Genomic DNA, 23,222 nt, shown 5'->3' with positions numbered 1-23,222 from the left:
AACCTACGGTCTTGCACATGCTAGACAAGCATTATACCACTGGGCTCTATCCCCACCCCTCTTTTTACTTTGTATTTTGGAACAGTGTCTAAATTGCCCTGGCTGGCCTTGAACTCACCTTGACTTTGCAGTGCTCCTGCCTCAACCTCTCAAGCAGCTGAGATTGTAGGCCTGCACCATCAGGCCTACCTTTTATTAAATGTTTTATAGAGCCAGGTACAGGTAGCTTGTGCTTCTCACTCAGGAGGCTGAGGCAGGAGGATCACTTGAGCCCAGGATTTTGGGGGTCAACCTAGAAACATAGTGAGATTCCATCTCTTAAAATTTAAAATTAAGACAGATTTAGTGACACATACCTGTAATCCCAGCACTTAGGAGGCTGAGTCGAGAGGCTACATAGGGAGTTAGAGGCCAGCCCAGTCTACACGAGGCCTTGTCTCCAAAACCCACCACCAACAAAAACAATGATGATGTCAACAACAAACCCCCCCCACAAAAAGTTTTGGAAGTATAAATGTACCAGTTACAAAAGACAAGAACCCACCACCCCATCCCAAGATGCTTGTTTTTCTCAGCTGTATGATGATTAAGATCAGATCAGGCCCAGTACGCTCAGATCCAGATCCTGGCTCTCTCACTTCCTGGTGTGACTGGGCTCCCTCGGTTCTTGCTGAGATTTCAACAAAGCACACCAAGGGTCTCTCAAATAAAGTTTCCAAGGGCATTCGTACTGTCATACAGACAGCAGTAGACAGTCCCTCTTGTTCTGTGTTACGTACTCACATTTATTAGCCCTCTCCCTTTTGATTAGTCACTTTGAAATAGACTGATTTCAGGGCCTGAGAGATGATTCAGCTGGTAAAGGTACTTGCTGCCCAACCAAGTTCTATCTTGGGGACCCACATGATTGAAGGAGAACTGATTCCCACATATTATCCTCTGACCTTTCCACATATGTGCACATTCATGCACACACACACACACACACACACACACACACACACAATAGTTGGGAGTTTACAGGCATGTGATCTGGAGCCTCTTGCAGAGGACCCAGGTTTGAACATTCTCAACCCCCAAAAAAAAAAACTTTCTTTTCAGAAAAAACACACACACACACACACACACACACACACACACACACACACAGTCTATTAAATTTTTAAAATTTTTTATTTACTTGTTTTTCAATATATCTCCCCCCAGCATGCGTACCAGCCCTCTTGTGATGGAGTCATAAGAGTCTATGACTCTGTTTCTGGGCACATACTATTGCTGCAGAGCTAAGATTAAACAGTATGAGGGCTGGAGAGATGGCTGATCAGTTAAGAATGCACATTGCTCTTGCAGAAGACACAGATTCTGTTCCCAGCACCCATGATGGGCGCTTTACAATTGCCTGGGGAATCTAAGGCCTCTGAGGGCACCTGTACTCATGTGCACATTCATAGAGACACACAATTAAAAATAATAGATCTTTAAGCGATAAAGTTGTGCCCTTTCTGCATTGTTCATTTTTTTTTAAATTTTATTTATTATTTTTATTTTGTGTGTATGAGTGTTATGCCTGCATGTAAGTAAGTGCACCTGTGTTGTGCAATGCCCACGGAAGACAGAAGATGCTGTTGGATCCCCTGGAACTGGAGTTACAGACAATTGTTAGCTGCCATGTGGGTGCTGGGATTCAAACCTGGGTCTTCTGCAAGAACAATCAGTGTTCTTTACCGCTGAGCCATCTCTCCAGCCCCTGCATTGTTCATTTTTAACATTGGACTAATACTAGCTGGGGCCTCTAACCAATTACCACATGCTTTTGTACTTAGTTTCCTTACATGTACAAAAAAGTACTAGACAGTTTTCAGTCCAGTATGTAGGAGCTGGGAAGTCACTATTGTATCCTTCTAATAAGTAAAAATCTGAACTGAAAAATCACCTCCTAACTCTGTTAGAGAAGTGAAGTCACAGTGTAAAGCATTACCTACATATGATTCCTAGCCTTGCACACACACATATGGACACATACACACACAAACACACACATACATACATACACTCCAAATTAGAGAAACAGACAAAATCACAACTACCAGTAAACAAACCCACAAGTTGAAACCAGTCCTGGGGCCCTGAATTAGGAAAACCCAAACTGTAACTGAATTCTGGCACCTCACTGAAAATTATTTTGAGGTGTAACATTCCAGGGAGCCTTCAGGAGGCCCCCGTATCTTGTGAACTTTAGGAATGCTACCAGGTCTGCACAGTGAGCATTGTCGGGGAATCCCCTGCTGTCTGAAAGGAAAGGAAAGAGAAGAGAACATTTTTTTAAACAAGCAAGAGCCGACTCACAGGGCCTGCACTCAGCAGAAACTATTTCATTAGGGCTTTGCCTGCAGGAGTTTCATCAGAACCTAATCTACATGGGGAAGGGAGATGTTCTAACTCCACCCTTACATGTTGGGGAAGGGACATGCCTACCTCCAACCCCCTATACATACACACCCTTAGCATCTTAGCCCACATAAGGGAGAAATAAAACCTTGAGAAAGGCTGGCGAAGCTCAGAGAACAGAGATAGGATCACCAAGAGAATAAGAAGAAATCACGGCCTATAGAAACAAACCTTCCCACTCACCTTCCACTCGTTTTTTTTAATGTTTATAATTTTTATGTGTATGACTGTATTGCCTGCATGCATGTAAGTGCACCCTTGTTATGCAATGTCTGTGGAGGTCAGAAGAGGGCTTCAAATTCCCATAGAATTACATTTATGGACGGTTGTTAGCTACCATGTGGTACTGGGAGTTGAACCTGGGTCCTCTTGCAAGAGCAATCAGTGCTCTTATATACTGAGCCATCTCTCCAGCCCCAGACCTTTCCATTCTTACTACAGGCCTAACTGCCACAGCTCCCCTCACCCAATACATCATGCCCACTTTGCAAAGCATGGTAAGGCATACTAAGTGGTGAAAGGCATGGTGTGGGAAAGATGGAAAAAGCATCCAAACAAGTCAGATATGGCAAGAATGTTGGAATTACCAGACTGACAATTTTAATTAATTTTTATGTGTATGAGTGTATTGCCTGCATGTATGTAAGTGTACCCATGTTGTATAATGCCCACAGAGGCCAGAAGAGGGCTTTGGATCCTCTGGCACTGGAGTTACAAATGACTGTTAGCCACCGTATGGGTGCTGGGATGCAAACCCGGGTCCCCTGAAAGAGCAGCCAGTGTGCTTAAACTTTGAGCCATCTCTTTAGCCCCAGACCATAGTGAAAACAGTGCTTTTAGAACATTTACTGGAATAAAGGCATTGAAAATAGAGAAGGGGTCGGGCGTGGTGGCACACACCTTTAAACCCAGCACTTAGGAGGCAGAGGCAGGTGGATCTCTATGAGATCAAGGCTAGTTTGTGATGGTGAGATTCAAGCCAGCTGGGGCTATAGGAAGACCCTGTCTGAGAGAGCAAGAGGAGGGGGTGGGAGAGGGTAGAGGGGAAGAAGGGGGAAGGGAGAGAGAGCACTAGTGAGATGGTCAGTGGGTAAGATTGCTTGCCATGCAAGCCTGACCACCTGAGTTTGATCCCAGAACTATGTAACATGCCAGATTCAGTAGCACACATCTATAATTCCAGCAATCCTACAATGAGACAGGAGGTAGAGACAGAAGAATCACCCAGAAACTTGCAGGCCAGCTAGCCTGGATTCTGCAGAACCACAGAAGCAAGAGAGGTTCTGCCTCAGCAAGGTGAAAGGGGAGAACTGACTTGTTAATATTTATTTATTTATTTATTTATTTATTTATTATTTGTCTTTTTGAGATAGGGTCTCCCTGTAGCCCCAGCTGTCCTGAAACTCAGTGTGTAGACCAGGCTGGCCTTGAACCCACAGAGATCCACCTGCCTCTGCCTCCCAAGTGCTGGGATTAAAGGCGTATGCCACCACGCCCGGCTTACTATTTTTATTTTATGCCTGTAAGTTTATTGCCTGCAGAGGTCAGAAGGTGGTGAAAGGTGGCGATGGATTCTCCTGGAATGAGAGTTACAGACCGTTGTTAGCCACCATGTGGGTACTGGGAATCGAACTCAGGTCTTCTGTAAGAGCAATCAGTGCTCTTAACCGCTGAGCCATCTCTCCAGCCCCTCATGAGGCAGAACTTCCTGACAGAAGGGTGTGGCAGAGCAGAGAAAAAGCAATAGGAAAAGGCTGAGCTGTATCTTTCTAGAACATACCCTGACACCCCATCCCATCCCCCCACTCCCCTTACCTTCTTCCTTCAGGTAGGTTTTACGTCCCTCTTCCTACTGCTTCCCAAGGTAACACCACTGGCTGGGGACCAAATTTTGAACACATGAGCTTGGGGTGGGCGGGGGAATCACTTGATACCTAAACCATAATAATCAAAAAACCCAAAATATGATTCTTTGAAAGATGAATAAAATGGATGTGGCTTTAGCTAGTCTAAAAGAAAGGAGACACCATGATTTACTAACATCAGACATGAATGTCATCATTGACCTCATGATCATTAGAAGGATAATAGAGAAATATTATAAACAACTTTGGGCCCATAGACTTGACGACCTAAATTAAATGGACCAATACTTTGAAAGACACAGTTGGTCAATATCAGTTACTTTCTCATTGCTCTGACAAAAGCAGCTTACAGAAGGGAAGTCTCGTATTGGCTCATGGGTCAAGGTGGGGACAGTCAGTCATGGTGGAAGGGTACAGCTGCTACAGGAGCTTGAAATAGTCTCACATTGCATTTGTGGTGGAAGCAGGGAGAGATGAATGCTTATCCTGAGCTCAGTTTCTCTTTATTTAGTCAAGGATCTCAGCCCATCAGTGGTATCACCCACATTCTGGAAAGATTTTCCTTCTTTTAACCCTTTCTGGGAAAATCTTCATAGATATACCCAGAGCTATATTTCCATGGTGATTCTAACCCTAATCAGGGCAACCATGATCATCACACTGTCAAAATACGTCAGAAAGAAATGAACAGCCTGAAAGTGCTTATACATTAATGAAGTTAAGTCAGCAGTATTGTGAGACCTAGAGCACCAGGCCGAGATGAATTTACTCCTTTCCACAGTACAAAAGCAGCATCACTCCTCCCTGACTCAACCTGCAAGGTCAGCACAACCCTAGTGCACAAAGCAAAAGCATCACAAGAAAAGAAAACTGCAAACCAATATTCCTCATAAATGTAGAAATAGAAATGTGTAATAAAATATTAAGAAATGAATCAAATAACATGTAAAATGAATTTTACACCAGAATCAATTCAGATTTATCACAATTGGGTCAATATTTGAAAAACAATTAGTGCAACATACAAAGAAAAAGATCATATGATCAAAATATATGCAAAAAAGTGCCAAATTGTAACACCTATTTGTGATTTAAAAAAAAAAAAAAAGACAACAGTTGGTCATGGTGGCATACTCCTTTAATCCCAACACTGAAAAGGCAGAGGCAGTCATATCTCTGTGAGATCAAGCCCAACCTGTATCTACATAGCGAGTTCCAGGCCAGCTGGGGCTATATAAGACCCTGTCTCAACCACAAAAATACCTCTCAGTAAATGGAATGGAATGGAATGGAACTTTCTCAGCTTGATAAAGAACATCTACAACAAAACAACTTTTGACTGGACCAGGGAGATGACCCAAAAGGGGCCTAGAGAGATGGCTCAATGTTTAAGACCACTGACTGCTCTTGCAGAGGACCCAGGTTCAGTTCCCAGCATCCACATGGCAGCTAGCAAGCCGCTGTATCTCCAACTCCAGGAGATCCCACCCCCTCTTCTGATTTCCTCAGGTATTGCATGACATGAGTGCATGTACATATAGGCAATACATTCATATACATAAAAAAAATTTTTATGTATAAGTTTTAAAAGTAAAAAAGAATGTCAAGGGGCTGAAGAGATGGCTCAGTGGTTAAGAGCACTGGCTGCTCTTCTAGAGGACCTGGGTTCACTTCCCAGCACTTACATGGTGGCTAGCAAACACCTAGAACTCTAGTTCCAGGGACTCGGTTGTCATCTTCTGACTTCCATGGACATTCGGCATACACATGACACACACAAAATATTTTTTTTATAAAAAGAAGACAGGCATTACTAAGGGAGAAATGTATAAAGAGGGAGTAAGGGGAGGGGAGAAGGAGGGCTATACAGAGAACTATGGGAATATAGGGGAAGAAGGAGCACAAAAGAGGTGGGACCATAATATACAAAAATTATGAAATGGAGAAATGGGGAAAATGGGAACACTTTAAATGGGAAAGGCAGAGAGGATAAGACAGGGAGAGAAAGAGACATAAATAGTTCCTAGCTAGTATGAAAAAGCAGAGGGAATGGTATTAGTCCAAAAACCTACTGAAAAATCACACATACAATATCTCTACATGAGTCCGTGTATATAGCTGAAGACTACATAACAAGAAACAGTGCCAGACAGGAGATACCGTCCTTTGAGTCATTGGCCAATTACACAGGCTATTGCCATAGTTCTTGATTGCCTTCCAGAACTTGATGGTAAGACCCTATTGCTGAAGATGGGTCATACTTTGGACACAGGATTTGGAGCAATGGTGCTAGAACTGATCTGCAAGCCACCTCTCCTGAAGGCTAGCTCTCACAGCTTTGAAGAGCACTATGCAAGCTGGTAAGGGAGAACATCAGTGGTCCAACTCTAGTTTCAAGGCCTAAAAACCACATCAGTGAGCAGCACAGCAAACGACATTGGTACAGTATTGGCACTTTTATCTTGGAGGTAATCAACAACTATGTAACTGGAGTTAAACGCTACTCAATGGGAGGAAACTCATGTGTGGTACTGTAAACCTAGCCAAATACACATAGCTGGAGAGGTCATAGATCTTAGAGAAAACCCCAAGGCTCTCATATCCCTAGACTAATGTAATTTCTTACTATGTGCTAAATATGGATCCTTAAACTTACAAACAAGTATCCCAGTCACCACCCATCAAAGTAGCTTCTTTTTCAACAGATTATTACAAAGTTACAGTAATGGTCACAGAGATTCTCTATGATTTACCCAAGCCTAAGTGGCACATCTAGGATGCAACCTCTATACCTAAGACTCATAGAACATTGAAGAAGGGATGAAGAGAACATTAATGCATCTTTCAATTCTCATCAATGAAGCTCCTTCATGCAACAGAGGGCCAGGAACACAAAGGGTCATAAATGGCCCCAAAGCAGAGAATCAGAGTCTGCAGAGTGTGGGTCCTTGGACAGGACTCCTATATTGAGGTCCACCCACCCAGGGCTCAGGGACCATTGTGGAAGAGGGGGCAGAAAGATTGTAAGAGTCAGGGAGGAGGTACATGACCATACGGAAATGATCCTCCAGGCACCTGGGACCCTTCTCATACAAGCCTATAGCAATGGTGTCAGCGTCCACAAGACCCATGCAAACTTAGGCAGACAAAAAGCCAGCACAGAACTGTGGAAATGAACAGCCAGTCCCAATCTTAGTCAAAGAATTATTGGTAGCTGATTACTGCTGGGTGAGGAAGAGCTGATCTTCTTAAAGGGAGAGAATCTAGATAGGCTGACTAAACCCCAGTGGATGAACTTGCACTGAGGGACATTTCAGGACACTAACTTTACATAATAGACCTTAATACAAATGACAGAGTGTATGAACTCCAGTGGGGCGGGGGGCTATAGGAATGTGCCAAAGGGGAAGGGGGGATAAAGATGATTTTATGTATGAAATATACAAAAATTCAATAATTAAAAAAAAACCTAAACCCTGTTCTAATTACATAAATTCAATAAAGTTGCACAATACAAAAAAAAAACAAGAATATTGAAATCTGCATACTTTGTAGCCACCCCAAAATGTCACAGAAGTTTCTTCTCTTACAGTTTTGAAGGGTGGAACATGTATTAACATATGTAGGCTGGCTAGTTCTTTGGCAAACTGAGAAAAGCTACTTAAAATTCTTGATCTCTTCTGGTGGCTCAGGCCTGTAATCACATCTCAGGAAGGTGTAGGTATGGGTTGAGGCAGGAAGATCTCAAGCTTGAGTCTTGTCTGGAAAAAATAAATTAATGAATGAATACATAGATAAGTTAATTAATCTTCCAGAAGGGCTGGCAGACTCATTTAGCGCCTAACTTTCCAGAACGCTCCTCTACAGGACACTTTGTAGCCGGCTTCTCTGTGAAGTAAATAAGAATTAGCGTTAATGTCAATGGGTTTTTTTTTTTTCTACCCTTGTGAAAGAAAACCATCATCTGTCACGAAGGGATTGCTTTCATCTTCTGCCTCATAATAATTCTTTATTATGGTGGCAGTTCATTTAGATACCATCTTAAAAAACAAAATTGGGCAGTTGAGATTACTTCATGACAACTGGGAGTCTTGTCCCCCTAATTATCTAGTGTTAATGAGGAGCCCTGGCTGTTTTCACACTGAATAGCTCTTCCTTCCTCAGAATGACTGATAAAAACCAGCAACCTCACAAAAAGTGAGAAAAAAAGAAAGTAGAGCCAGGAAAAAAAACAGTATAAAGAAGAGAGGCTTAGAAGATTTTGTAAAGATAAGAGACTCCTGGTCTTTTGAATGGTCATAGTTTAGGGGCCAAAACCAGCCCAATAAATTCACCCAACTAAATGTTTACTGAAAAGGAGACTTTAGTATTCCAAATCAAACTAAAATAATGAAGTACATAACTCATTAGAAAAGACATGCTTAAATCAAATATACCAGGTAGTGAACTGCTTCAAGAGGAATGGAAATGGACCGGTTCAGAGTTTGCAGGCAGCCAGGACTGCCTCAGAATGTCATGTTCGCTCTCCTGGGCAGCCACACAGTAGTGACCATGCACAGAGCAATGTTGTCAGACGGTCAATTTAAATGCCCTGGCAGCCACAAGCCAGGCATGCTAAAGGTGGGTGTTGTTTTATGAGGAGACCGTTGTCTTAAACCAGAGATAGAACGCATCATCGTCATCAAACATCAGCTATCTTCCTCCAGTTCCTGCTCCACAGGCCAGCCAGGGGTATTGATCTAGAGGGTCCACAAGGTCTGTGTTTGCTGACATGCAGGGCCAACCAAGGATACCGGCCACGCCTCCTCTGCAGCCCTGGGTGCCAGGCCGCCTACATCCATCCCATCCTTTTGACTGCTCTCCAGGAATCCCTATGAAGTGCTCTAGGCTTTCAAGCTGATAATTAGCAAATCTAGTAAACCAATCTTTTCTGTTGACCAAGGTGAGAAGCAAGGGGCTCCCCGGGAGCTCCCCTTTCCTTAAATAACAATTGTCTTTGCCCAGTGACTTCAGACTGCACTTTGTTACATAAGCCCACTGCTGATTCTGACCCTAGGTGTGGAACAAAAAGTAAGGTCATTACTATCCTCTTGATAAACACAGTATGCTGATTCACTCACAGGCAAAGATACAGAGATATGCTGGCAGTTTCTAACTCTGAGGGGCATCGGAGCAATTGAAAAACAAAACACCAATGTCTGTGCACATATTTCTTCTTTTCACATCATCTGTCTGTAATAATGTCCGCCAATAATAAAATTAATACAGTACTGATAGAGTATAAAAGCTAATAAATTACACAATAAAATCCTCTATAATCTTATCCATTAACCACGAATAGATTTAAAGTGTGTTTTTATCCATAGTTTTTCTATTACTGTCCATGAAATCTAGGGCCTCATCCATGTTAGGCAAGTGCTGTATCACCGAACCCCAACCCTTGAATGCTTTAAAAGTTGTTAGTGGGGCTGGAGACATGGTATAGAGGGTAAGAGCACTTGCTGCTCTTACAGAGGACCTGGGGTTTGATTCCCTACACCCACATGGCAGTGCTTTTGTAATTCCAGTTTCAAGGTATCTAACCCCCTCTTCTGGCCTCCAAGAGCACCAAAGGCACACACATGGTATGCATACATACATATAGACACTCAACATGCATGCATAAAATAAGTAAATCTTTTTAAAAGTGTTGAAATTGTCCTTTGTACACAATCTTGTAACATTTTAAAAAAGGAAAGAACATTACAACATAAATTCTCTTTTTTATTCCTAAAAACTCACAGCAGGGGTCAGCAATGAGATGGCTCAGCCTATAAAGGCACTCGCTGCCTAGCTTGGAGACATGAGTTTGGTCTCTGTGACCCACATGGTAGGAGAGAGCCCACTCCTACACACACACACACACACACACACACACACACACACACACTGGGATATTGCACATCCACACACATATATGCACACATACACAAAATAAGTAAATGTTTTTCAAAAGTCGTGGAAAATACCTCTAAAAATTTCTTTTGAGACAAGGTCTCACTATATAGCCAGACTGGCCTTGAACCTGCAGGGATCCTCCTGCCTCTGTCTCCTGAGTTCTAGTATTACATACATCTATCACCATACCCAGCCAAATGCCTCTTTTATTGGCTGCACAAAACTCAAGTCTGTAAAGGGCTCATTATTTCTAGAATGATTTCTAATAAAGGAAGTTACACACACACACACACACACACGCACACACACACACACACACACCTATCTTTGAAGTCACATACTGCATTTTTTTGTTCATCTGTTGATGGGCATATATTTTTGTTTTGTGATCTTTTATTTTCGCTAGAACTTCTTTGAGCATTCACAAACACTATGTGAGTAGAATCACAGACTCATGAGGTAATTCTGTGTTTAGTTAAGGAAACAACAAACACTTGTTATTTTCCCCTCCTCCCCCTCCTCCCCTCCTCCATCATCCTGGTGGGTGTGCAGTGGTATCTCATTGTGACTGGATTTGTATTTCTCTAATGAATAATGGTGTTGATTATGTTTTTCTGTGTGTATTGGTCAATTTTATATCTCTTTGGAGAATGTTTATTCAAGTCTTTTGCCTTTTTAAAAATTAGATTGTTTAATTGGGTTGTCATTTTGTTTTGAATGTTTAAAGAATCCTTTGGATAGTCTACACATTAGGTCTTTGTCATATTTCAAATTTGGAAACATTTTCTCCCATTTTATGAATTGCTTCCCATCCTCTGGGTAGGGTCTTTTGAAGCACAAAAGTTTTGAATTTGAAAGTTTGGTTAATTTTTTTTTTCGTCTTGTTGCTTGTATTTTCAGTTTTATATTTAAGAAATTATTACTAAGGGACTGGAAAGATGGATCAGTGGCTAAGAGTGCATAGTGCTCTTACACAGGACCAGAGTTCAGTTCCCAGCATCCACATCAGGTGTTTAACAACTACCTGTAACTCCAACTGCAGAGAAATCTGTCACCTCTGGCCTCTGTGAACACTGGCATTGATGTGCACAAACCCTCATACAGACCCACACACAAACACAAAATTAAAACCAATAAAATAAATCTTAAAGAAATAAATCATTACCAAGTCCAAGGTGATGAACTGGCTCCATATTTTTTTGTAGTTATTTGGATTTTTTTTTCATTTTCTAAGACAGGGTCTCCCTATAGCTGCAGCTGGCCTAGAATGCACTATGTAGACCAGGCTGACCTTGACCTCACAGAGATCAGCCTGTCTCTGTCTCCCAAGTGCTGGTATTGAAGGTGTGTGCCACCTCACCCCAGCCTGACTCCATGTATTCTTCTAAGACCATTGTAGGCTCAGATCTTAGAACTTTGATTCATTTTGAGCTATTTTTTTATATGACGTAAGATAAAGATGCAAATTCATTCTTTTGCATGAATGCAGTCCAACTGTCTGACATTCACTGATTTTTTGTTTTTAATGTTAATCTGACTTTGGGTTCCAGTTTTATCATCCTGTATAATTCTTTCTACATATTATTGGATTTTGTTGGCTAAAATTTGGCTGAGTTTTTGTTTGTTTGTTTGTTTGTTTGTTTGTTTGTTTGTTTGAGACAGTTTCTCACTGCATAGACTTTACTGGCCTGGAACTCATTATATAGACCAGCTAGCCTCCAACTCACAGAGATCTGCCTGCCTCTGCCTCTCAAGTACTGGGATTAAAGGCATGTGTCACCACACCCAGATTGTTGGGTTTCTCTGCTGTATTCATGAAGAATATTGTTCTGAGGTTTTCTTTCAAAGTATTTGTTTCTTTTTTAAAAACATTTTAAATGTTTCTTGGTTGTTTTTAATATTTATTATTTTTATTTTATATGTATGAGTATATTGCCTGCATGTATGTGAGTGCACCCATGTCATGCAATGCCACGGAGGTCAGAAGAGAGCTTCGAATTCCCCTGGAACTGGAGTTAAGGACGGTTTGTAGCCACCATGTGGGTGCTGGGAATCGAACTCGGGTCCTCTGCAAGAGCAGTCAGTGCTCTTAACCGCTGAGCCATCTTTCCAGCCCCAGTCTTTGTTTCCTTAGCATCAGAAAATGCTATTCTTGAGTTAGGAAATATTTTTTCCCTTTTAGCTTTTCATAAGATTTTGTATTAAATTTTACATTTTTTCATTAATATTCTTATTAAAGTCACCCATATTTATCTTATTTGTTATTATTTTGAGACAGAGTCCCATTTATGTAACCGTGGCTGGCCTGGAATTTGCTCTTGCCTCAGCCTCCTAAGTGTTGGGGTTTCAGGCATGCACCAGCACACTTTTCTTATTTACACTCATCTGTTGATTGTATACATGTACTTACGCGTGCATGCATGCCACATGAGTAGAGGTCAGATGACAAGTGGGAGTCAGTTCTCTCCTTTCTCTGTGCAGGACAGAATTCTGGTCATTAGGGTTAGAGGCAAGCACCTTTACCCTCTGAGCCATCTCAGCAACCCTATTTTTACTTTTTTGATACAAAACTTCTCTATGTATCTCAGGCTGGTCCTGAGCTTGGGATCTGCCTCCCTCAGCCTCCTGAGTGCTGGGATTACAAAACTAAAACACCAGGCCTGTTTGGGAAAGCTTTTAACCCGGGCTTTAAATTCATTTTCTTTAACAGAAGACTATTCAAGCCATTGGTGCCTTCTTCTTGGAGTTTGATAATTTGTGTCTTTCAATGAATTTATTTTATTTAAATTATCTAATTTGTAATATTCACTTGCATGAGATTGAACCCAGGGCTTCACACGTGCTGGATATTTGATCTGCTGCTGAGCTACATCCTCAGACCTGTCTGAGATTTCTATCTAGAGAGTGTCCAAGTGGGAGTCTGTGTTGCTGCCAACACTGTTTGCCTTGGCATCCAGGAAATTAGAGAAAGCTTTTCCAAAAATAATATGGTAGCGTGTCACTTTGTAGCTTCCTCCCCACCCCACCATTCCTTTGTAAAGAGACATTGATTTCTTGTTATTTTTCTTATGACTGTGGCAAAAATACCTGACTTAAATAACTTAAAGGAGTAAAGATTTATTTTGGTTCATGACTTCAGGGAGCTCAGTCCTTGACTCCGTTGACTCTGGGGCCCAATACCATGTGGCAGGAGTACAGACAGGAAGCAAAAAGCAAGGGCCCAGGGACAGGTATAACCTTCAAAGTCATGTCCCAGTGACCTACTTCCACCAGCTAGGCCTCACCTCCTAAAGTTTTTACCACTTCCCAAAACGGCTCCATCAGCTATAAACTAAGCCGTCAACACGTGAGCTTAAACAAAATTTTAAAGCTTTATTTTTAATTTTGTGTGCGTGTGTGTGCGCGTGCGTGTGCATGTGTGCACGCATGCACATGAATACAAGTGCCCACGAAGGCCAAAGTTATCTGATCCCCTGAGGAGCAGGAGTTACAGGTTGTGTGCTGCTGGGCATGGGTATTGAGAGCTAAACTGAAGTCCTCTTTAAGATTAGTTCACTGTTGATAATTGCTGTGCTGTCCCTCCAGCCTTGATTTTTATCAGGTCTAACAGTATTTAAAATTTAAGTCTAAATTCTCCTCTGAGATTCAAGGCTAACTCTTAGTTGTAAGTGCCTGTAGAGTTTAAAAAGCAGACTACATACCTCCAATGTAAAATGGTATAAAGAAGCCAGGCATAGTTGGGCATACCTCTAATCCCAGCACTCTGGAAGCAGAAACAGGCAGATCTCTGTGAGTTCGAGGCCAGCCTGGTCTACATAGTGAGCTCCAAGCCAGCCAGGAATACAGGGAAACCCTGTCTCAAACAAACAAAAAGACACAAGGAAAACAGACAGAAGGGATGAGACCCAAGCCAGCTCCAAACCCAACAGGGTGAGCACTGGAGCTGCGTGTCTACAATCTCCTGGCATAATGCCAGCTCCAATGGGCTTAAGCAGCTCCACCTCTATGTCCTCATTTGTAACTTCACATGGCCTCTCTCTTGAGCTGGCTTTACTTATTGCCTGCAGCTTTCTTCAGCTGTCATTTGATGCTCCTGGCATCTCCAGCATACTGGGGTGTCGACTGTAGCTCAGGCTTCACCCATGAATCTTCACACATTGCCTACAGGGATCCTGACTCTGCTGCACACATTGCCTCTCAGCCCTTCCTTCCTTTCAGATCTAGATGGGACCCTCCATGATCCTGTAACTCTTGCATTCTGCATGTCTGCAGAACCAACATCACGTGGTAGATGCCATTGTCCAGCTGTAGAGGCTGTGACCCTCTGTGACCATTGCTCTTTGGCCTTGGAGTACCTGCGTGGCTGAGCCTGGTGAAATGAATTCTGGTTCAACAATGTCTCTGACAGCCCTGTGCAAGCAGGGTACACTGGAGAGACTCTCTTCTCAAGAAAAGAGTAGAAAAAGCAGTCATTTGAGAAACTTTAAGTCAGCACTGGGTGAAGTCTGGGAAATTCCTCAAGGCATCTTTCTGATTATCCCAATGTAAAAATCATTTGGCTTCTTTTTAGTAATACAGGCCTCATCAGAGGAGACCAGCCTCTAAACCACATTACAGTTATACCTGAATAAAGAATCAGCCTGCTGCCTGGAGAGATGGTTCAGTGGTTAAAAGTACTGACTGCTGTTCCAGAGGACCCAGGTTTGATTCTTAGCACTCACATGGCAGCCAACAACTGTCTGTAATTCCAATTCTAGGGGATCCGACACCCTCTTCAAGCCTCCACAGGCTTTGCATGACACAGGTATGCTTACATACATGCGTGCAAAACATTCATACACATAAAAGTCAGGTTGATTTTTTTTTTTTTTTAATTTTAACATTAAGACCAAAAATGGACCCAAACCCTAAGAACCACCTGCTCCTTTTGATCTCTCTCAGAACTGTGCCTCAAGCCAGGTCTCACTCCTACTTTTATTCAAACAGTTTCTCCCTCACAAATTGGGGAACTACAAGCTTCAATCCACCCTTATCAAACAATCTTATCCTTTGATCCCTAGGCCTAAAATATCTCATACCCACAATGTCAAGCATACTTTTCAATTCTCACAGCTTCTAATGAGAACATGAATACACCACTTTCTGTGCTTTGATATGTTAATCCAAGCATACCCACATTCATTCACTATCTTGTGTGGAAGGCAGTGGTCCTGAGGGATCAAGGTCAGGTCCCCAGGTCATAAGAGGAGAACATGCCTCAGTGAGCTTGTTTACATTATAAACAGTAGCTTTTTATGCAAGGTTAAGTAAAAGTCATTAGTCTAGATTTTGTTCATATTGTAAGTCATTGCTACACACAAAGACTTAGGACAGGGACAAAATGCAGATAAGTTCTTTGCCAAGAAATAACATGAATGGCTTCTAGTCCATTTCCCCAAAGAGTCCTCATTCCAATCTGAAACCTGAGCATAGTTTTTGGTTTTGAGTGGGTTTGTTGTTTTGGGACAGGGTTTATTTTTTGAGATAGGGATTTTTTTTTTTCAAATAGTACCCCTGGCTGGTCTGAAACTCACTATGTAGACCAGGCTGGCCTTGAACTCACAGATTCACTTGCCTCTGCTTCCTGAGTGCTGGGATTAAAGGCACATGCCACCACAACCTACATCATGAGCATAGTTTTCATTATCTACATTTCTATCTGCACTCTGGTCTTCTGAGCTTTCACCAGAACTGCCCATTTGATCTTCTGGTAACATTAGGCCATCTCTATTCTGCAAGTTCATATTCTTTCCAATTCTTCCTCCAAACCTGTTTCAAAAGCTTAAAAACTACATGATCAGGTTTAGTCACAGCAAGGACCCCACTTCTGGTACCAGTTTTCTGTATTACTTATGTTTGTTAATCTGATTGCATATGTCACTATGATCCAGATGATTGAGAGAACAACTTCAAGGAGCAAAGATTTATTCTGTATCATGGTTTCCAGGGATTCAGTCCATGGTTGCTTGGTCCCATGTGCTTGGGCAGAGCATAATTGTAGTGAGAGCATATGATGAGACTCAACTCATGGAAGATAAGAATCAGAGAAAGAAGGGACCAGGCATTGCCTTCAGAGACATGCTCCTAGTGACCTAGCTGCTCTAGCTAGGTCCATTCTCCTACAGTTTCCACCATTTCTCCAAAAAGCTCCACCAGCTAGGCACCAAGCACTCAGCACATGAGCCTAGGAGGACGTTTCATAATCAAACCGTAACAACTAACAGTGAGTGCCCTGTGTGTTTAGAAGTATGAGCACCCACTCAAAGAGAAAGTCATGAATGTTGGTGGGATATGAATTGAAACAGAAGAATATTTTGACTTGCCTAAAAAGTCTCTGCTCTTTCTACCCCTGCATGTAGAGTCTGTCTTCTTCTCCTACCATGCTTTTCCCATCATATTTGATATGCAGATAGTGATTATGAACAAGAAAAATATGCTGGCATCAAAATGGTGCTTGAGAACTGGATATGGTGGGTATAATCCCACCCAGGAGGACTATGAGTTTGAGACCAATTTGGGCTACATAGTAAGATCCTGCATCAAAATTGAAAGTCTGCTCATGAATGATCTGTAAACACAAACTGAGTCATGGGGCACTGAAGGAAAGTACCCCTCTTCTGAGGTAAGAGTCACTCCTCAGCTCCAGAAACAAGGGCTTCCATGAACAGGATTCTTGCACTTTTGGGTCTCCATTAAAATTGCCTCTATTTTCACCTGCATTTCTAGAAGTAACCCAGTTCTGAGTTTTTTTTTTTTATTTTATTTATTATTTTTATTTTATGTGTATGCATATATTGCTTGCATATAGGTAAGTGCACCCGTGTTGTGCAATGCCCGCGGAGGTCAGAAGAGGTGGTTGGATCCCCTGGGACTGGAGTTACGGACAGTTGTTAGCTGCCATGTGGGTGTTGGGATTCGAACCTGGGTCTTCTGTAAGAACAACCAATGTTCTCCACTGAGCCAGGCTCAGATGTACATGTGGTAGTACATACCTTTAATCCTAGCATTTGGGAAGTAGAGGCAAGAGGATCAGGAGTTCAAAGTCATCCTGGGCTACATATCAGGTTTGAGACCAGATTGGGCTACAAGAGACCCGGTTTGTCTGTTTTTAATTACATTTTTACTTACGTTGTGTGCTGATGCACATGTGGCAGTCAGAGAACATCTTACTGGAGTCAGTCCTTTCCTTTCATCATATGGGTCTTGGGGATCAAAGTCAAGTCATCAGACTTGGTGGTAGGTGCCCTCATCCACTGAGCCATCTTGCCAACCTTGAGACCCTGTTTGTTTTTTTTTTTTAAAAAAGCAAGCAACAAAGGCTTACAGGAAGCTCATAACTGGACTAAACAAGCTGTAAAGTGATAGTACTGTGTTCTTTTAGCGCAATCACAACCACTGTAAAAGATCTCTCCCTGATCACCAGTGACTTCAGTGTGTACATATCTGGGCTTTTAGCAATTGGTACCCTTCCACTTAACAAGATGTTAAAACAAAAAGTCAAAATCAAGGGCTGCTGGGCAAATGGCTCTGTTGGTACAACGCTTCCTATATAAGCATGAGAACTTGAGGATGATTCTCAGAACCCATGTTGAAAAAAAAAAGTTTAAAACTGAAACAGCATCTTCTGATGGCCACTTTAAGCTTCCAGAACCACAGACTTGGGAGGGCTCTTGGCATCAATTACATCTCGTCTTAGCCAATCTAGAAATTCTGGATTCATCCCACCCCTCATTGTCTCCTTGGACAACTACATAACCTAGTACCCTTCCTTAATAATCTCTTTCCTTCACTAGTTTAACAATGCCATGACCTAGTCAAATCATTCCTTACTGTGTACCTGAGTTTTAAAGGTGTCCTTCATGGGGCTCAAATTTCAAAAGCCTGAAATGGGCTGGAGAGACAGTTCAGTGATTAAGAGCACTGGCTGCTCTAGCAGAGGACCTGGTTCCATTTCCTGTACCCACATGATGGTGCACAACCATCTGTAACTCCAGTTCCAGGGGAATCTGATGCTGTCTTCTGGCCTCAGGGGCACCAGGCACACAAATGATGTGTAAACACACATGTAGGCAAACACTCATGCACATAAAAATGTTTTTAATTAAAAAATGAGCCAGGTATGGTAGCTCACACCTTTTGTCCCAGCACTTGGGAGGCAGAGACAAGTGGAGCTCTGTGAGTTCCAGGCCAGCCTGGTCTATATAGCAAGTTCCAGGCCAGCAGGGGCTACAGGGAGACCCTGTCTCAAAAAGATCAAAAAACAAAAATAGAAAAGGCCTGAAACCTGGCCTAAGTCCTCATACATTCCGTCTGTTTCTCTCCCTCTTTTCCCTTCCTTCCTTCCTCTCTTCCACTTTCCATTTTTTAGATCACTTAGTCCAGAGAAAGAAAAGTGACTAACTCATAAGCCTATGACCTTCATTTAAATAAAACCAAGACTATAAAACTTTGTTTGTTAGACCTTTCACACTTGTGTTAGTTACCTTGGATCAGTAGCAAAAGCCTGGTCTAAGGCTCCAGTTACCAAGGCACAGCATTCTTTTTGGGCACTTACAGTTCAAGGGTACTTTAAGACTGAGAACCAAGTTTCCCATATTGATAACCATCAGAGTTATTAGCACCTGCCCAACTCATACTATAAGAAAGCCACTAACAAGTGGGTCCTTTCAGAAGCTGTCAGATCGTGACCCTCTATCTACCCACTGTCGTATTTTCAATCTTCCATCTTAATTTCCTGATGCATCATCATTCTTCAGAATGGAGAGAGGCTTCATGCCAGACCTAGTCTGTCTTTGGCTTAAAGAAATCTTCAGGCAAAAGATTGATGTCCATGGACGATTTCAAATGAGCAGCAGATGCTTATTGTGAGATGCTTTTACAAGCTAGCCAGAACAGCAGCAGTTATGTTCACAATGGGAGCAGGCGAGCCCTTTGTAACTGGATTTGAATGAGCACTGCATCATGCCCGGGTCCTGCCTGGCTGAGTTCTCATTTGGAAGTTGATATGACAAGAAATGTTCATTCTTGAGCCCTCTTTCTTTTTCTACCTTTTGTTTTGTATAATAAACCATATTGGGTCTTTACCAGAAGAGATGTCAGTTTACAAGGTACCAAGATGGCTGCCTGCTGCTGAGGTATACATTTTCAGATCCCACGTAAGCCTGGAGAGGATCTTGCTGGGAAAGTCTGAAGGTTCCTATAAAGAGAAAAGGAGTAGCATTTCCAACTTTGTGACCAGATTCAGTTCTGGAAAATCACCCATTATGCAAATGAGAGAGATAGAGGGTGACCCGAGGCTGGAGGCTCTCCCCTAAGAATGCCTGAGTCTCCCTAAAATGCCTGTATGGCTTGACTCTCCATAGTTGAATGTCTGCAAGGTCCAAACCATAAACATAAGATGTAGGGATGGGAGTGCAGCTTAGTAGTAGAGTACTCTCCCTAGCATTTTCAAGGTCTGGGGTTCAAACCCTGATGCCCCCTCCTCCCCCCCACACATTCACACACTGAAGCTAGCAATTGTCCTTAGCTTTTATTCATTTATTTTATCTGTAGCCCTGTCAAATTGGAGTAGAGCACAAGAACCTGTGTGTTCATTTGTAACCTGTCATGTATAGAAAAGTCGTGGGAGTGGGTACAAAATCCACTTGCTTCAAAGGAGCCAGAACAGCAGCGGCAGGGACTGCTACTTGGTGACTTTTCACCTGGGAGGGCGGGGTCGGAACACCCAGGACAATGTCCTCCTCACTGGCAGATCCAGTCTTCCTTCGCTTGCTGTCTTTGCCTTAGGCTGGCATATTGGCCTGCCTTGTTCAGAAGTCCTCCTCATTTCACACTGTGTCTGCAGGGCATGAAGAGCAGAAGTACTTCAAGTTGTGGGTTTGGAAGCTGCAAGCCACAGGGTTCAGCCTTTAGGATTCTACCTTTGACCAACTCCTCCGCCTCCTTTTTGGAAATGCAGATTAATCTTAGTGACCCTCTCCACAGTTCCCATCAACAACTTAAAACAATAGCAACTTGATTACACCCTTCACCCACAAGGGACTTTGCACTTGAAAGACAAGAAGTAGTTTTGTGGAGCAGAACATTCTTTGAAAGCTCTGGGTGGAGGAAAGCACTTGTTTAAGGGACTTAATTGATAGAAAGAAGGAGCTTGTAAAGGGTTGCCCGAGTTCAAAGGCACCGCTTTTAATCCCAAACCATTTTCATTTTACTTAACTTTTATTTCTTTCTGGGTGACTAAACTGTAAACTTCTATTAATCTACTGCCAAGTAATTTTTCTTAAGGAGGTAGATATGTTATATGATCCACAGCCAGGAGACGCCTCCCAGGAATGTCGGTTGGACAGCTTTGTGTGCTGAAAACAGAGGCCCCAAAAAGTAGGCCGTTCTGTTTTCTATGTGGAACAGATCCTTTCTCTGACAAGTGTGCGCCACTGGGAAGCAGCACTAGTACTTGTGTAAGTGTGAAAATGCCAAGCCTCTGGCCATCCCGGATCTTGGGGAAAGCAGCCTAAATGCTCTTGTAGTTGTGATTTTGTAGTCGTAGAATAGCCAACATGCTAACTGTTGTGTGGGGCTTAATCCAAGTCACACGGATGCAGCTGCAGAGAAAGCTCAGCTTCAGGGGGTAACATTTGGCATTTAGGGACAAATGGGAAGATTGCAGAAACAGCCAAGAAGTGAGTGGTTGCTGGGAGGAGGAGCATTTTATCCAAACTTTTCTGCCCTTTCTTGCTAAACCAACAGGCTTGTAATAAGGTATTCAGACTTGCGCACAATGTGATTTTTATTTTCTCTGGCACTTTGGGACATTGAAGAACTTACACAAGTGGCCAGAGCTGAGAATGTCAACAGATGTAGTTTCTTCAAACAGAAAATGGTGAGATGGGTTGGCTGGACCATCTTTATAATAATGGCCCCCATCGTGACATGTGTAGTCATTTGGACTGTTGTAATAACAACACGGATCAATCCTGCAGCCACCCTTTTCTTGACATTTATTCTCTAGAGGAAAATGTGAATTTAGTCAGATAATTATACTCTGTCCTCTTGGTTACTTGGCTTACATTCTGTGAACTACTCACCTATATTGGGCCTTTCTTGGCTTTGATAGACTGGCACTCGTTTTAATTGGCTTTGAATTCAGGATAATTTCGAGAAAACCTATCTGAGATATTTAATGTTGCACAGACATTGCTTAATACACTGTCCTTTAAGGTTGGCAGTGTTTAATATGAGGCATTAATTGGAAATTAACTGGTAGACAGGCTCCTAAAAGGGACATAATTATGAACTACTCAAGAATATGTTCCATCTCTGCTCACTAGGGTAGCTTCAATCAAAGCATCAGAGAGTAGAGCTGGGTGATGGCTCAGCAAGATCATCTTCTTCATAAGCATGAATACCTGAGGCCAGATCCCCAGCACTCATGTAACAAGTCTGGCGGAGCACATGCCTGTAATGCCAGCACTGTGGGGAAAGAGACAGGATGATCGCTGGGGCTTGCTGGCCACCAGCCTAGCTCCAGGTTCAGTGAGAGATCCTGTCTCAAGGGAATAACATGGAGAAGGATGCAGCAGGCCACCCAAATCCTCCAGCCTCTTGTGTGCACACACACACCCCAACCAGAGAATAAAAGTGTTGATTAGAAGGTAAAGAATTTGGAACTTGGTGCACTACTGGTGGGGTTATTCATAGCAGGAGCATTCAAACTTGCCAGAAGGTCAAAGCAACCCAAATGTTCATCAGTGGAATCGGTAGATAAGCACAATGTTGTATAAACACACAAAGGACTATTTATTATTCAACTTTAAAATGGAAGAAAAAAATTCTTTTGAGACAAGGTCTCATGTAGCTTGGGCTGGCCTCAAACTCACTATGTAGCCAAAGATGTCCTTCAATTTATGATCCTCCTGCCTCCACCTCCCAGATGTTGGCATTACAGATGTGTATCACTGTACCCAGTTTTACGGGGTGCTGGGGATGGAACCTGGTGCTAAGCAAACATTCTACCAACTGAGCTGCATCCCTGGTCCTGAAGGTAAAAACAGTTTTGCAGGTAGACAGTGGTGATAGTCCTGAGGCAGGTAGGTGAAAAGCAATAATGGTTGCACAAGAGATGTAAATGTTCTGTTCTTTTTCCTTCTTTTCTTTTTTCAGAGGAGGGGGTTGGGGGCAGACAGGGTCTCCCTGTAGCCCAAGCTGGTCTGGAACTTGCTGTGTAGACCCAGCTGGCCTTGATCTCACAGAAATCTGCTTCCTGAGTACTGGGATTAAAGGTGTGCGCTACCATGCCCAGCGAGATGTAAAAGGTTCTTAATATCATTAAGCCATACACTTGATGATGGTTAAGATGGTAAACTGTTCATTATGTATATTTTATCACAGTCAAAATAAATACAATATTGGATCAGCAAATGACCTTATGGACAGAAGTGCGGACTGAGGTAATGCGTACAGGATGTTGCATTCAATAGACTTAGATCCTCCAGTTGTTTCCTACCTGCTCCAGAGTCCGGGGAAATTTGCATATGTTGCAAATCTCTTCAGATCCACACTTTCCCTGCCTCATATCTAAGAATTCACCACAATTCTCTGACCTTCCACATAGCTTCACCTTCATTGTAGGAGTCAGCAAGACACACACAGAGCTGTTTGGTCAAGAAACACAGATCCCAGGACTATCATATAAAACGCCCACCCTGAACCTATTGGGTCACCTTTTGTCACCTTTGAAGAATAATCATGGAAAGGCAAAATGAAGGCACAGGGGACAGTAGCCATAGAAAACTCTAGAAGTGTAAGTTGATTTTTATCCCAAAGATTTTGAATCACATCATACTGAGGACCAGCGGGTGAATGAATGCTTACCAAGCAAATGGATTTTAATTTGAAGGATAACCTAGTGAGTCTTTGTGTTTGATTTCAAGAAGG

The 23,222-nt window shown here is 42.5% G+C and overlaps 1 protein-coding gene across 10 annotated transcripts in view; it reads left to right on the top strand.

Annotated features, from left to right (window-relative positions):
• Positions 1-23,222, top strand: part of Dlgap1 (DLG associated protein 1) — a 1,065,856-nt gene that overhangs the window by 1,007,352 nt on the left and 35,282 nt on the right. The window lies entirely within an intron of this gene.

The sequence above is a fragment of the Nannospalax galili genome, unplaced genomic scaffold (assembly GCF_000622305.1).
Source record: "Nannospalax galili isolate Female #2095 unplaced genomic scaffold, S.galili_v1.0 scaffold155, whole genome shotgun sequence".
NCBI lineage: Eukaryota > Metazoa > Chordata > Mammalia > Rodentia > Spalacidae > Nannospalax > Nannospalax galili.
Note: the sequence above shows the minus strand (reverse complement) of the source record. Positions and strands in the feature narration are given on the sequence as shown.